Consider the following 5,174-nt stretch of genomic DNA (forward strand, 5'->3'; position numbering starts at 1 on the left):
GTGACCCATGGATGATCCATGGAGGTTTAAACCCATGGAGCATGAGGAATATGGAAAGTCATGCATATTAGGGTTTGCATGGTGTAACCCTAATCAAGCCACACTATATAAGAACCCCTCTAGCTCATGAAATTGGCACTAGTGGAAATACAAGAGGGCAAGACAATTTTATGAGTGCAAGTGACATCTTCTCAAGTTCTGCCATTTGTTGGTGGTGTTGTGTGATTCCATTTGAGGTGCAACACTTGGGGCACTAAGTTCTTAAAGGTCCAAGGTTTCAACTACACTAAAAGGTATGTCATCTAACTTGTATTTCATATAGTTTATACTCCATTGTATGCTAGTTAGGATGATGCTTTGGAATATTGAATGTATGCATGTATAATAGATAAAACATAGATCCAAAGCATCTAGGGTTGCATGTACACCATAGGAGTGTTAGAATGCTCAAAACCCATCAGTTCTCACTAGGTCTGTAGAACAAATATCCAAAGGACTTCTATGGGTATCCGATGAAAATACATCTTTCACTTCGAGGCTCAAGCTTGTTGTGAGTCTCTTGTCTAACGAAAGCTTCACAACCCGAAACTTTGATATGTGCTAACGAGGGAACAATCCCTTTCCACATCTCATGAGGTGTTTTAGCAACCTTCTTACTTGGTACAAGATTAATAATATGGGCGATAGTCTCTAAGGCATACCCCCAGAACAAAATTAGAAGAGAATCTCGACTCATCATGGAGCGTACCATATCCAATAAGGTTCGATTGCGCCTCTCAGCCACACCATTAAGTTGTGGTGTCCTAGGAGGGGTCAATTGTGAAATTATTCCACATTCATTGAGGTAGTCATGGAACTTGATACTAAGATACTCTCCGCCTCTATCTGATCGGAGCATCTTTATCTTCCTGTCCAATTGATTTTCGACTTCATGTCTAAACTCTTTGAACCTTTCAATGGTTTTTGATTTGTGTTTGATTAAGTATATATATCCATATCCACTATAATCATCCGTAAATGTTACATAAAATCGATTTTCATCCCTTGTGGTGGATCTGAAGGGCCCACACACATCTGTGTGGTCCAACAAACCTTCCCCTCTTTCACAAGATCCAGTGAAAGGTGATTTTGTCATCTTACCCAAAAAAAACAAGATTCATATGTATCATCTGACCTTAGGTCAAATGATTCTAACACTCCATCCTTCTGGAGTTGGGCGATGCATTTCTTGTTAACGTGTCCAATATGACAATTCCACAATCATGCTTTATCTATACCATTAGACGAATCAATCTGAAATACACTATTGTCTAAATTGTCTACATACATCACATTTTCATACACACCATCACAAAGGTAAAGCTGTAAAATAAAAAATACCATTTTTATAAGCAGAAATTGAACCATTCAAATCATTAAAAGAATATCTGAAACCTTGTCTGAACAATGCATGAAAAGAAATAATGTTTTGTGTCATTTCTGACGAGTAGCAACAATTCATCAAATCTAAACTAACACCATTACTAAGCACTAGACTATAAACTCCAATCTCGGTGACAGATGAAGATCGCCTATTCCCCACGATTAAGTTCATTCTACCGTGCTCCACCTCCTCACTTCTTCTTAGCCCCTACAAATCAGAACAAATGTGAAATCCACATCCTGTATCAAGGACCCAAGAACGAGAAGATGATAAGTTATTAGATAAAAATAATGTATATATCTGCAGAAGTTGTCTTCATCTTATCATCTTTAATACCTTGCAAATACTTTGGGCAACTTCTTTTCCAATGCCCTTTGTTATTGCAATAAAAGCAAGTGGCCTCTTTGGGATCAGAGACAGGAGGAGTATTAGAACTGGATTTACCTTTGGGTCCATTACTTAACGACCCAGCTTGAGACTTTTCCTTCCAGTTTATATTTGGAGGACCTTTCCTCTTCTTCCCCTTCCATTGACCAATTGCCAGAACGGGAGCACTAGTAGGAGTGGAGGCAATACTCTTTCCCTTCATCCCTGCTTCATCTGTTCGCAGGAGGTTGTACAATTGAGCCAATATGGTCTTACTGTTGTTCAGATGATAGGTCAAGATAAATTGATCATAACAACTTGGTAAGGAGTTCAAGACTATGTCAATAGCCAACTCCTCATCAAAATGCACATTAAGCCTAACAAGGCAATCCATGTATCGTTGCATCCTTTGCATGTGGCTACTAACAAACTCTCCCTCTTTCATCTTGCTTGATATGATGGAATTTACCACCTTGTACTTTTCTTGATGAGCTCGCTTATGTTACTTTTCCATAAGGTCCTTGTTCATCTCGTATGACCAGTAATCCTCATAGAATCTTTGCAACTCAGGAGTCATGGTGGCTACCATGATGCAAGCAAATTTTTTTGCATCATTGTAGTGCTTCTTGTAGGCAGCTAATTCTTCAGGAGTGGCCTTCTCTTCATCAATCCCAATTAATTATTTCTCAAGAACATATTCATTTTCCTCAAAATAAAGGGCCATTTTGATGTTGCACATTCAGTCGTTGTAATTGGTGCCATCCAATGTCACCCTAGAGCAGATGTTCAACAACGAGAAGTTTTGATTTGAGGAAGAGGAACCAAAAGCATCATTTGGAGTAGACATATGTAAAAGGAAGGTAGTTTTAGCTACATAAGACTAATCCTTAATATAACAACCTAAAATGAAATATTAATGCTAGGATCCAACTAAATAATTCACAACTTAGAAAAGGGATGCCGTAATTTATATGTAAATTATATAAACGTAGGTAAATAACGATTTACCAATTCAACCAACAGAAAACGAAATTAAAAGGAAATTAAGTTTTGATGAAATTGCTAGATGACTAGATCTTTTGAGATTCATTGATACCATTCAATGACATGTTTAATCTCAGATTATGCTCTACTATTTGTGACTGGGATATCGAGGATCACAAACAAGATGTGAATAACCATGCAAATATGTTTGGTAACCTCGTTGTCATTTATCATCTCAATTGTTGTGCTGGTAAACCACACACACTCCATCAACAATAGGAATTTATGAGATACTCATTACTACTCTTTATTAGTCCATATTAGTGTGTCGGTTAACCACACACGCTCCACTAACGACTTATAAAGAGTAATGTTCAATTTCATGGGTTAGCACACAAATTCACATTTTTCCTAAAGTAACTAAGATTGGGATTCTTTATGAAAGGGTTCAGTTACTTTTAATTCATTATAATTATTAATGAGAATTTATTTGTCCTATCAAACCCGTTCGACTAACGACCCTCCATCATACAAGAGAGCGGTAGGTAAGAATGGATACCCAATGGCGGTTATTTTATAGGCCGCTTCTTTAAACTCCCCTTATAGTATGGCTTCGTGAAAGAGGCATACTAGCGGTTCGACTGACTTAGTCTTATACATATAGTAATTATTAAACTTTTAATTTTACATGTAGTATAAGGTGTATTTTAAAAACTTTTCAAAATACTAGGTTTATAATTAAATTTCGAAAATTAATAAATAATTTAAATTTAAAAATAAACCAAATGATTTAATATTTATCTATTAGTTAACATTTAATTAAATATATTAAATCAAATAAGGATTATCAAATTAAATTAATCAAATAATTTAATCCTAATCCTTAACCTCTAAATTTTCGAAAAAATGGGTATATGATTTATCCAATTTTAATTATATCTTTTTGGCAAGTAAAATGATAATTACCAAAATTTAAAAAACCCTAACAACATACCTAATTTTCGAAAATTGTTTGGGGAGGAAGGTTGGGGTTTCAAAACCCTAACCCTTATTTCGAAACTCAGGGGCAAGGTTTGGGTTTCAAAACCCTAACCTTAATTTCGAAATTTAGGCCCTTTAGGGTTTAATTTCCATAAACCATAATTTGATCAAATTCAACAATTCTAGCAAATTCAATTGAAAACAAACCAAACGCTCTGATACCACTGATGGGTTTTAGGCATAACAAAACAAACTTAAAACTCTTAAGTGTGCATGCAACCTAAAACCAAATCTATGTTTTCTCTATTGAACCTATAACTATAAACATCAAAATAAGAACTCTAGAAACCATAGGTAAGTTTCGAAATACACATAAAAGCGTTTAGGATTACATACCTTATTCTTATTATAACAAATAACAATGATCCTTGTTTTAGCTTTGGAAGCAAGCACCACAAGCATCATGCCTTTAATGGTTCACACCCAAGGTAGCAAGAATGAGATTAAGGAGAGAGGGGAGATGAGAGTTTAATTTCGGCCAACCCTAGAGTAGGAAGTGATGGGCGAAATATGAAGGCTAGGGGGCCTTTATATAATGCAAATAGGAAACCCTAGATAAGCCCAAAACCAATATAATAATATTATCTTGTATTGGTAATTATCCAGCTTCCTAATTATCCTCTAAGGATAATTCCAGAAATCCTGAAATGCCTCTAAAAATTGTCCACCCTATGTGTGGAAGGTTCTAGTGCCTTTTTCTCAACTATTGAACAATTACACTTTAGTCCCTACACTTTTAATTAATTACATTAATCTCAAAGTTAATTCTAATTAATTTCTGATTAATTATTAATTAAATATTACTATTTCTAATTAATCTATTATTCTCATAATTTATTAATAAATTATTTATTTAAATTTATTAATCAAATAATAAATCAACCTCTATCTCCAAAAATCAATCTGTCCAACTGCTAGGTTTGAGGGAAACCCAAAATGATTGTGCTACTATCAATTCAAGTTTATACCAATTATAGTTATGGACTTAGACAACTAATACAACATTGTATTCATGTACGAAATCATATTATGGGAATCAAGTGCTTGTTCATCAACTTCAAAAGCGAATATGGGGTTTTCGATTTAGGTTTGCAAAATCAACTTAGGCCCACAGATACATGTTTCTTGAATCAATGTGTTATTGTTCCATATTTGAATATGGGATTTCAAGAACATGATTTTATATTTCATGAACACAAACCTTTCATCTTGTATTTCTTATAGGAAAACCAGAAATCTAAAAATGGGTGGCCTTCGGGAACTCACCAAAAAAATACATGTTTAGTCGTAGAAGATGACATGTTCGACCGAAAAAAATATATTTGACCAAAAAAGATGTCTGAAACCAACAAAACCCACT

Source organism: Lactuca virosa, chromosome 9 (genome assembly GCF_052849685.1).
Source record: "Lactuca virosa cultivar CGN04683 chromosome 9, Lactuca_virosa_CGN04683_v6, whole genome shotgun sequence".
NCBI lineage: Eukaryota > Viridiplantae > Streptophyta > Magnoliopsida > Asterales > Asteraceae > Lactuca > Lactuca virosa.